Consider the following 12,899-nt stretch of genomic DNA (forward strand, 5'->3'; position numbering starts at 1 on the left):
CACAGGCGCTCACTTTTGCGTGTGCGTGTGTGTTTGGTATGTAATTGCAGTGTGCTGTGTGTAGGCTTAAATGCCACCTTACCACAATCCTGCGGCAAGGATGCTACGCAAAATTATGCATCGTTCGAAATTCCCTTTTTTAATTATGTTCGTCTTTGTATTTCATTTCCATTGCTGCTCGCATTGCAGTAATTAACAAGGAGGCTGAGCCTTCGACAAGGATTGCTCGACTAGCAGACACTCAAATTGCAGATTTTATCTGCTCTAAGCCTGTTTTATTTATGCATAAACTTATGTGCGAAAAATTAAATATGATCGAGATATTGCATCAATTTTTATGCTGTTACTCTCTCTCTCTCTCTCTTCCTTTCTCTCTCTCATTTAGCCTGTCTGAAAAAGTTAACTTTTACCTCCCTGTTGCATTTTAGTTCACAAAGCAATATTACCCTTTTGCAAATTTCCTGAGGGCATACAAAATAAATCGAAATATTCAAATGCAATTAAAAATATTACATGTATGTATATGCATATTAACATAGGAAATAATTGTAGATCCCAAAGCAATAAAAGCTCAAATTTCTGTAATTATTTTATTTATACCCTTGCTGGTCAGATATCAAAAAGGAATTATTTAATATATGATATAATGATAATTTGTAAATGAATTTGCTCATTTTTAACTTGTCAAACAATTAATTAAATCCAATAATAATAATATAATAAATACAATAATAAGAATAATTAAATACAATATATAATAAATTAGTATATTATCTATATTAATATATTATCAATTATATAAAAATTATATATGTATGTAGGTCTATATACATTTTTAAATTCGAATCTTTCTGAAAAGTTCTATATCATTATAGATTGTATACAATAATAATAACATAATAAATACAATAAAAAGAATAATAATAATAATAATTAAACACACTATATAATTAATTAGTATATTATCTATATTTATTATAAATTATATATTATAAATTATATACGAATTATATATGTATGTAGGTCTATATACATTTTTAAATTCTAATCTTTCTGAAAAGTTTTTTTTTTCATTATAGATTGTATTTGTTTATATACCAACGGAGACCAAGTGCTTAAGTTTTTAAGTGTAAAATTTAAAGCATATAAGGTTCTACCCGATTTATTTATATAAATTAACATTATTATCTGATCTGAAATTATACAACAGCCAGACTTTAACATCAATATATTATTAGAAATCCATATTCATCATAAAGAATGAATACTTTGTGAACGATCATAAATATTAAGATCACTTTAGTCTGGTAATAATTTGGATGCCTTTAATTCTCTTGCAATTCCTCCATACAATTCCATTTAAAGGTAGATACAGAGTTATATTTCAGGTACTTATGACAATCATATGGAATGTGGATAAGGAATTGTGTGTGGGGAAAGATTGGGATTAGGGTAACTTCTAGTCAACGCTCCCAGCTTATCTCTGACTTTATGAATGAGCTTGATCATACAGATATGAACATGAATATACTTTATCATAGGCAACATCATCTGTCTCTTTCTGCTCTATTCCTAACACTCTGCCTGTTGATCTTTATCAACTCAACGCATGCCGTTAATCTCTTCGATACAAACGGAACAATACAGACACAAATTTGGTGTATTTGTGTTTGTATTTGTATTGGAGCTTGGCTCGCTTAGGTATTCAAAGCTAATTACCCACAGGCAGACAAAAATCACGTCGCGTTTGGAGCCCATTGGGGAGGCGGGGAAGTGGAGGACTGCAAAAGGGCTCAAGCAGCGAAACGCTTCAAGTTAAGATTTATGACGTAAAATTAATAATCATTTCAACTAAATTAATAACACGCTTCACAAATGATTTACAATGTGCCTCTCTCATTCTCTCCCTCTCTCTATCTCTGTCTCTCTATATATATTCGTATATCTGAAAAGATATGAAACGAGAAAAGTTTATGAAACTCTTTCTAATAATTTTGATCTCTAGTCAGCTGCCTAGTTGGGGGCGCCGTTTCATTAGGGTCCGAGGCGAGGGCGCTTTGTTTACCCAACAGCTTGTTGCGGGTCTCAGGTGGGCACAGCAGGTGATATTCTTGGACTTGACGAGCGCGCGTGCGCCACACTCGTTATTATCTTCATTTTTAACACCCAAAAAATGGTATATGGGTAAGGGGTAGGGGTTGGGGTAGAGGTAGAGGTGGGGGCAGCGACAGATGACGTCCAGCACTTTCTTCCAGCATCTGCTGTGCGTTCGAAGTTCGAACCGTCGATCGACGTTAACCACACAGAATGTGGTGTTGATCGCTGCTGCAGCTCGTTTTCTCATTCATGTTGTACAAGATTTTTATCGCGTTTGTTTTCCATCTTCTTCTTCTTCTTCTTCCATGTTTCATTAACATATTGCGGGATCGTTTTCTTGTTTGTTTGCTTGCTGTTGTTGTTGTTTTATGTTTTTTATGTTTTTTATGTTCCCTTTGGCTATTTTGACATTTCCAACTGTTGTCACTGTCCCGCCGCTCCAATGGGGAGTTCTGAAATCTGATCTGTTATTATGTAAATTTGATGATTCCCTAATTCCCTAACACTTATTTGAGCATTCCTGCTGCCGCGTCTGGCGCCCAAATAAATTGTTTTCCAATGGCAAATTCCACATTGATTCCAAAAGCTTTGCTTCGTAATCAATATGCGATTTGTTTGGACAAGTTTCGAAGATCGTCGAGATTAACTGCAGTTCGATCGACTCCTACATACATCCAGCGAGCATCGATCGCCGATTCGGCGCCTAGCCCAGCCGCATCGTAAATCTAATCAACTGTTTTCTTTCTTGTGTTCTCTCTCAGTAGTTTCATTTGCTTTATGGACCTGTTATTGCTTAGACTTCTTCTTATCAGCCGGGTGGTCTCTGATCTTTCTTCGCAGTGAAAGGATTTTAATGAAATGAAATGTGGTATAAAGTATATGGTATATGGTATAAATATATATGGTATATTATATATGGTATATTATATTTGGTATATGATATATGGTATATGATCTATGGTATATTATATATAGTATAACTATATATGGTATCTGATATATGATATATGGTATGATATGTGATATATGGTATATGGTATATTATATATTGTATATTATATTTGGTATATGATATATGGTATATGGTATATTATATATGGTATAAATATATATGGTATCTGATATATGATATGTGGTATATGATATATGGTATATTATATATGGTATATGATACATACAATATATTGTGTATATATGTATTACATATCCAGATCAAGTCTAGATAATACTTACAATGTCTTATTTCTAGAATTACGATAGTAGACTATGTTTGCACCTTCGTTTACCTATTAACATGTCTGGAATATTCAGTATATTATAGCTATGATTAATTCAAGAGTTTGAGAGCTAGATACAGTAAAAATTACCAGAGGATTTCTAAGTTTTCCGGGTAAAATGAAAAATGATAACAGACTCACAGTTACGCCAATAGGTCATTCTATTTCTTTTTAAACACCGAACTCATTTTAATATAATTGACTCGATTTAGCGATGCCCATTTGTCAGTTTGTCTGTCCATCCATTTAACTGTTTCTCAGCCTAAAAAGCTAGAGTATTTGAAAATATACTATTTATACCATATTCAATGCAAAGCTACCCTTATTTCTCATTCGAGAACTCCCCTTTTAGTATCATCGATCAAAATCGATAATTTGACTTTGTTTTCAAAGAGGTTTCAGATTTATAGATTAAATAATTAGTGTAATGAGTATAATAATAATGAATATAATACTATATCTAATGATAAAAATATTCTGTTAATAATAATATTTTTATTATTAATAATATTTACATTATTAGATGCGATTCCCCAACTCTAGCAAATGAAATCGTATCTAAGCATTGTTTGGCAATAATTTTTAGTTGATAGTTTATTATCCTCCATACGAATAATACCTACAAGTCTTTCTATGCACTATAAACTCCCTCTACTTTGCTCTCTTCCGCCATTCATCTCCCGAAAAGGCAAGCGGAAACAGAAAAGTTCATTCGCACGCCTTCAGCTGGGACATGGTTTACGTCCGATAGGCCGCATAATTGGTGCGGCGATTCAATTAGCAATTGGCGAGAGGTGTGCGGGGCGAGGTGCCTGCCTATATGCAATTGCCATGTAATTTGCCACAATTATTCATATTAAAAGTGAGCCAGAGCTGGGACTGGGGCTGGGGCTGGGACTGGGGCTGGGGCTGAGGCGAGGCCGAATGCACGCGTGAAGGTAACTTTAAACGGAGACGGGAATAATAATCGCTGGCACATAAATATTACAAGCATCTGACAACTGAAAATTATCTGCTTCACTCACGAGCCATTTAAATCAATTTTACACTTCGGATTTCACAGGCGGCCCAAAGGATACGCAGCGTCGGGGCAGCGGCTGGGAAATTGAAATTTATTGAAAAAATGATGACAAACGAACGAAAATAAGCGCATGCAGCAGCGGCAGCAGCGCGAGCAACGGCGGCAGCAGCGCGAGCAACGGCGGCAGCAGCAGCCAGGTGGTCCCAAAGGTGTGACGTGAGAAGCTGAAATTTAAGGCCGGCCACATATGAATATATGGCCAAGATAGCACTCGCTTAGGGTTGCCAGGGTTGCGACAAGGCAGCGGGAATAGCGACTTAATATATTTATTATGAGCTTAGACATTGTTATCGGAATTAATATTATTTAAAAAAAAAAAAATCAAAAATTAATTTAATCTGAAAATTTAATTTTTTAAATAAAAACTTCATTCAATGTGTTGCTTCTATATTTAAATCTTTACTATAGTTAAATGCTGCGAGAATTTTAATTTATTTACCTATTTCATTTTAGTAATATAATTATTTTTTGTGAAATAATTTACAGCACTATTTATTTGTTATTCAATAATACTTGTTTTGAATTTTAATTTATTTGCCTATTTCATTTTATAAATATAAATATTTTTAAAAATAATTTGCAGCAATATTTTTCATATTGTTTATATTTATCAAATATTGTTTTGAATTTTAATATATATAAATATTCTTAAAAATAGTTGGCCAGTTTGTTTTTTATTTTTTTTTTTTTTATTTTTTTTTTTTTTTTCAATTAGTTACATTTATAAATGCTTGATTTTGTTTTTTTTTTATGTTCCCATGCTATTTAACTTCTTTATGGATTATTCAAACTTATTTAAAAACGAAATTTTTAATATATTTTATATTTTATTTTAATTTTTTACATATATTATTTTTTTTATTTTTTGTAATACTTTCATTTTATTTAGTTTCTCTTTGCAATATAATTTTTTTTCTAAATTTATTAAATATTTTACTGTAATAATTTATTCATTTATTTTTATTTTTTATTTCTATATTTTATTTATTCTCATTCCCAATTTTTAAATTCAATATATTTAAAAATTATATATTTCAGGGCTTACACTCAATTTTTGATTGTTAATTTGTAATTATAATCAGAACTTGAGATTTAATTATTTAAATTTTAGTTTATTTAAATTGGGTGTTCAGATATGAATTTTTGTATTAATTTTAATATATATTATTATTTTATTTATTTTATTTTTTTTTATATTTATACTTAAAAAAAAAACAGAAATAACCCAGAAAATTTTTGCAGAGCTATGCTTTGGCCTACCTCTCCGAGTTACCCGAACTTCATTATCATCAGCTTTTATTGCAATTGACTCCAAGATCTTTGAAATACAAGACTCGCCTTGTGCTCTTGGCACTTGGCAACTCTGGAGGTGGCTCGCATTTAGCTTTGTGGTGTCATAAATGTGGACTGCCTGCGCCGTCTGCCGCCGTCTGCCGAGCGCGGCGTCGGCTAGGGCCCCCCTCAAACTTGGACACTTTGCGAAACGTTTAAACCAACAATTACGCGAGCATAAATCAAACAGTCGAGTAGAGTCCGGGCAGGAGTCGGGCCCGAGTCGGACGGCTGAGAGTCGCGTGCAGGTCGCAGACTCTAGACACAGCAGACGCCACGCAAGCAGGACTGACTGGCGAATGGTGTCGCTGTTGATGATGCTGCTGCTGCCGTCGCTGCTGCTGCCGTCGCTGCTGATGACGATCTGCAAGAAAAGGTGCCTGGAATGTTACACCAGCAGCAGCAGCGGCAGCAGTGGCGGCAGCAGCAGCCGAGTGCGACTCCGACACCAACTGCTGTCACAGCGGCAACGCCTCAGCTCCGAGCTCCAAGCCTCAGCTGCGCCTTCGCTTCATTGGTTTCAGGTGTCAATAAATAATGGCGCGGCACTTGCCGATCTCGTTGCGATTAGATTGCCGCCGTGCTCCACGCTCGCTGAGCTGAGCTCCTGGCTAATTTAAATAATTTTCATATTAATTAAACACTTTAAAAACAATTTGCACAGCAGCCTAATTGAATGCCGGACTGAGCAGCGCAGCCGACGCAGACGCCTGGAGCAGCGCACTCTAAGACCATCTCTGAGTTATGGACCCACGGAACTGTTAGATTGAAGTGCAGCATATTACATATTTCTTATATAGCATATGAATATTGAGATATGCGGAACTTATTGGCATTATTTAGCTTAAAGTTCGAGAGGTGGAAAATGGTGAATATGTTGCATTGTATTATGATTAAAATAACAACAAATAATAGTAAAGGTTCCCCACTCTCTTCTCTACCTTTTACCTATATGTTCATATTGTTTGGGTATATATAATATTACAATTTAAGAAAAATTATAGAAAATATAAGCAAATTACATTAAAACTAAGTATTAGCTATTCTGTATATAGGAATAGGGATTCTTTATCTAGGGATTGCTGACATTTATTCCTAATTATTTCTATAATTTATTCCTAAATTATAGAAAATATAAACAAATTACATAAAAACTAAGTATCAGCTATTCTGTATATAGGAATAGGGATTCTTTATATAGGGATTCCTGACATTTACTGCTTTTAAGTTCTGGTGAACTTTAGAAACACTTGAAATTTCTTTTTAGGTAGTACAATATATGAAATAAGTAAGTATGTTGCAATCTGATGTTATTATCTTGTTCCAAGAATCATTAAGTCATTTCTGAGGAGGACTTAATTTTTCAAAATTAAATCTTTGATACTCGTATGGAAACTAAGGAGTTCTAGCTTCATTTCTTTGCAGGGCATTGTTCAGGTCCTTAAGGAGGTATATACTAAATAAATAAAACTGCTTATTAACATTTATGAAATTTTGGACTTTGAGCCAAGAGTCTTAATCGAATTTTGTATGCTTATATAAAAATAGTTTTTCTTATAATAATTATTGAATTATAATTATTATAAGAATATTTAATAATAATTATTTAATAATAATTATTTAATTTAAGGATATTTACTTTGATATCTATACAGTTAACAGATTTGCCACAAATCAGTTCTAATTAATATTAAATAAATAAATAAATTAAATAATTAATTAAATAAATTATATAAACAAAAAAAACTACAAATTATAAAAGAAAAAATGTAAAAGATTAAGGAAAATATGAATAAAGTAAAGAAAAGTAGAGTAAGAAGCAAGAAGAAGAAAAACAGAATTAAAGCCAAAATGTAATAGTATTAAAAAAGAAAGAGAATTAAACGTAAACCGCACTGAATCCATTTAAAATTGATTTTCCTGAGCTCAGACGCAACTTTCCCACTGTTCAATTTAATAAATAATTTTTTGGCAGTTATAAATAACCAATTTCCTTCCACTGTTTCCACGTCTGCTGACTACCTGGAGCACGCAAAAGAAGCCCACACAGCAAGAAAGAGAGAGGGAGAGGGAGAGAGAGAGAGAGTGGGCTGGCATTCAAATTGAAGCTGTTGAATAAATCAACGCCACAAATACACAAAAATTGAATTGTGGCCAATGGCTTGCGGCGCTTGACCGCCCGCCACCTTTGCCAAAGGTGTTAATATTCAATTAAAATTCTAGGGATAAGCGGAGCGACGGCGACGGCAACGGCGACGGCGATGGTGACGGCAACGGCGACTGCGGCTGCCTAATAAATTAGCGCTCAACAAGCCGCGAGTTGCCAATTTCAATTTGTTTTCGTATCATTTTGCAGTCAGACGCAGCTTTTGGCCCGATCGCAGTTAACGTTATTTATTGAGCTGCGCAGGTGGCAACGGGCGACTGGCTGAAAGGTGAGCCAGGTGTGAAGGAGGCAAGATAGAGTTGCTGCTAGACTAAAAGGAATTGCAAGGCAGTTCACAGAGAGTCACAGAGAGAGAGAGAGAGAGACAGAGTCACTTACTGCGACAGCTCTAATAAGCCAAGATGTCAAATGTAAACAGATTTGCTTATGGCCGTCTGCTGCGATTAGCCTTAGCCTCGTGCCACTCTGTGGCATGCCCCACACTGCGTGCGATCTTGTAATCGATGTTGTACTTAGTCGAACATTTGTAGCTACAACTGCGGCACGCCACGATATCGATTTAATGGACCCAACCAAGAAAACGAAACGAAATGAAAGCAATGCGATTGACGGCGCAATACCCAGACCATGTTCCATGCCACAAGCTGAGACAGACAGAGAGAGAGAGAGAGAGAGAGAGAGAGAGAGGGAGAGAGAGAGGGAGCCAGAGAGAGTGAGTGAGTCTTGACTGCAACAGCGCGATATTTATCGCCGATACTGCGATTGAGACCCGTGGGGTCGACTGCGACTGGGGCTGAGACTACGCACAGTGGGCATAAACAAGGAAATCGTACATGAAAAAAAAAGTAAGGTGTACAGAATTATGAAAGAAAAGAGAGATGTAAGTTTTAGTTATAATATAATAATATTTTTATATAAAAGATTAATGTAGAGAGGTAGTTTCTTATAAATCGTGTAAAGAGAGTATACAAAATTTATTTTTCTTTAATTTGTGTCGATTGTGGTTGAAATCATGGCATAGTAAGCCCCAAAGATAAGATGAAAAGTTAAGTTAGGATAATATAAAAGTAAAATAAATAAAGGCAACCCAAATAAAAGATCCTGCGACTAAAAAAATGAAAGCTATGGAGATGCACTGTTTTAAAGAAAATAAATATTATGTATGTATAATATATAATTATAATAATATATAATATATAATTATAATAATATATAATTATAATTATAATAATAGTATAATATTGATTATGGCAACATTTTATTACATTTAACAGCAATTATAATATTATTTGTAATTAAAATATTATTAAAACTATATCTAATATAAACATTGCATTCAAATTGCCAGCCTCAATACAATAATTTATATCTATTTATATTCTCAATTGAAATTTTTAGCTGTCAGTCTTCCATAGTGCATAGATCACCAGCGCAGCATGGGGTATATCGACGTCAAATCTCTTGAATTGGACACTGAATACGGCTCGTAGACACACGACATGCGAATCCACATTGCTGGGGGCATGCGGCCAGCATTGCTGGGGGTATTCCCGCTATCAATTAGCCAATGGGGGTGATGCAGGTCTCCGAATGATAAGCGATCACTGATTGAGTTGGAGTCATGATTAGTTGTAATTGTATAAGCCAAGCTAAAGATATTGAATGGGAAATTAATAATAAAACAAGTAAGTGGGTTAAAGTAGGGTCAATAGAAGGGATATATAAATGGAAAGATATATAGATGGAAGGATACATGGATGGATGGATATATGAATGGAGAGATATAATTGGAAAGATGTATAGAATGGAGATATATATAATTGGAATAATTGGATATATAGACAGATTCGACAAGTTGTACTAGGTTTTTGATATAGATATAATGACTATATATATAGAGTGGGATATGCATTAGTTTGCTTCATAACATGCATAGGATATAGTGGTAGTAGGTCTAAAAAAAAATTACTGCAAGACTTATCTGCATATAAGAGAAAATTTAAGAAAGAGAGGTTTCTATAAAATATCTTTGAGAAACATCTCTCAGGATAACTCTGAATGATATACCTTTGAGGATATTCTGTGATAATCTGAGGTATATTTGATGATAGTAAGTAAGACAGAGATACAGAGATTCTCAGAGAGATCTTCTTAGAGATAGTTTTATGAGATACATACATAGGTAATATAGTTTAGCTTTCCACATATCGAAAATTATCAGCAAAATGGATGCAACTCTTAAACTTGCAGTTATAATGTAATTGATGGCAACTTTTATGAATTTAACACAGTCATTATTTATGGCTGCCGCTGGTCAAAGAAAACTCTTTGGCTCGGAAAAGTCACATTTGGCAGCATTAAAATAATTTCGAAACACATAAATTTTGATTTAGTGCCGCACAGAGTCTATGCACGTCTCTTAAAATCAATTTAGTGGGCCGCCGTCAAGTGGAAGCGAAACAGACTATGTGCATATGCGCCAGCGCCACAGGTGCGAACGGGACAGCTGGCGTTTGAGGATGCCATCCGATGCGAGGTGGCGGTGCAGTGCAGTGGGCCGCGCTGTGTTTGCACCATAATTAGAGGCAATTTCAAACGCTTGCCGCACGACGCGTCGTTTGCCATGTCGTGCTTGGGGCCCACCGTGGCAATGGAGTTGGGGAGTCCACTTAAATTGATTTATGAGCGCCTGATCGGGCGCATTTGTCGGGCCGTCGGCAGTCGTAGTTCGCTTGGGCTGCAGTTGCTGCTGCTGTTAATTAAATTTGCATAAGTGGGCGCACATTTGACAGTGGGCGTGGCTGGGCATTACAGCTGCTTGCTACTGATTTTTTCAGGTAAGAATACAAAAGGAATAAAGGGTCTTGTCTGAGACGTGGTGGCCTTGGCCCAATTTTTTATTTTTTTTTCCGGAATATATTTCTTTCTCGTCTGCCGCTAACAAGGCTGCAAGGGTCAAGCAGGGGTCAGCCGAGAGACAATGCGGCACTTAATGAAGCGGGCGCTCGTATTCTTTGACATTTGTCAACGATTGCATTCCAATGTAGTTTCTCAGGCCTGCCGCGAAAAGATTTGTAATTTAATCAGCGTAACATTGTCCAAGCAATTAATATTTTGACTTCCTTTTTATTGCCAAAGACAGAGTGAGAGACAGAGAGCGAGAGACAGATATGCACGTAACCTCAATGTGTGCCAACGTAACGAGCAGCCAAACTAACGGCGAAGTCAATTACAAATGGCAAACAAAAAGCAATAGCAATAACAAATCGAAATATGCACGCATACACATACACACAGGCGCTTGCCTAGATGCATGTATACACGCACACATAGGCAAAGGCTCTTCTATGCTCTCTCACACTCACACACACATATGCAATGCAATAAATGAGCAACTTTTCGAAACGAAAGTGTCGATAGGCCGCCTGTTCGAAGTTCGAACTACAAGAGACAACAACAAAAAATCAGCGAAGGAACGGCAAAGGGAATGGAAGGGCGCTTTCGAGAGCTAGGAAGAGCGAGGGAGATAGAGAGAGCGCGCACAGCTAGTAGCCAAAAAGGAAGTGCCATAAAAATGCAATTTTAGATTTCATCAACTGATAAGAAAAGTTTTCAAATTAGCCACAAAATGGAATATGAAATGCGAATATTGCGAATGGAAACTGTAAAGTGAACAACAAACAAAGAACATCTACACACATGCTTGATTAGAAAACAAAACAAATGAGCTGAAGTTGTGCAGTCGAACGACTTTAATATACCCTGCATAAAGGAATAATGCAAATGAAAAAGAACGAAGGAAAGAAATTGTTCTTCTATGTTTTATATTTCAACGAAGAGATGCGGATTAAAATACTTTTTATAAAATATTGCATAGGCTATTAGTATTAATTATGTAATATATATTTGTATACATATTTAAATTCTCAACTTTTACCTCAAGTCTACACAAATCTAACATGCCCCAACTTGAAGGCAATTTCCAATTTTATAGGGTATAATAAGGACAGCAGCGTATGAGCGAACGTTTAACGGTAAGGCAGCGGCTGTCAGTCGGCCTACAAATGGCAGGCGTCACGCCAAAATACCGTTAGAAAGTTTTGTGCCTATAATGTGGCCCCAGCTCCAGCGACCACCCATGCCCAACAGTCGCCCCCGCGTCCAATATGCATGTAGACTGTAAGCACTGAGCGCAGCAAAAGTATCAATTTCACTTTATCAAATAGCAGCAATCGCAGTGCCAGAGATTAAAATAATAATCAAAAAAAGGATAAGAAAGACAAGAAATGCAAAGAAATGCATTCAAGCAAACCGGTCGGCGTCCTCGTCCAATCTTAAAGAACAGATCAATGACAGAGTAGAGCAGCCCAGGCAGCAGCACTAGCAGTAGCAGGAGCAGACATCGCTCAACATAATTAACGCCATATAATAGAAACTCGCTCGGATTGGTAACAGCATCCGCATTCCGCATTCTGCAGTCGGGCACAAACAGTAGCTGATGCGGCGCCTGAAGGATTTGTACAAATGTTAATGATGATCCCTCCCTGACAGAGGGTAGTTACCTGTGCAAGTGTATGTGTGTGTGTGTGTGAGTGAGCTGTTGTTTGCTTTTACAATTTTATCAGTGGAACTGGTGCTAATCCTGCGGGGCGGCAAGTTGTTTGTTTTGGTTTTAGGCAGATTTGGCAAATGCTGATGCGATTTAAATTAGGCTACGCATATTAAAGTTAGTTTAGAATGCATACATAAACTTAAACTAGAAAAATAATCTGCATACTAATATATTATATATATTATACATACTTCTTTAAATCTTATTCTTACTTATATGCTGATATGCAAATTACAATTCAAAATGAATTCAAAAATAACGTAGATTAATATATTTCTATTTTCGGCAGTCTGGCAGCACTGCACGTAGTGAGTGTTGCGAATTGCCACAGTG

The sequence above is a fragment of the Drosophila navojoa genome, chromosome 5 (assembly GCF_054131105.1).
Source record: "Drosophila navojoa isolate 15081-1374.11 chromosome 5, UAZ_NAV_1.0, whole genome shotgun sequence".
Classification (NCBI taxonomy): Eukaryota; Metazoa; Arthropoda; class Insecta; order Diptera; family Drosophilidae; genus Drosophila; species Drosophila navojoa.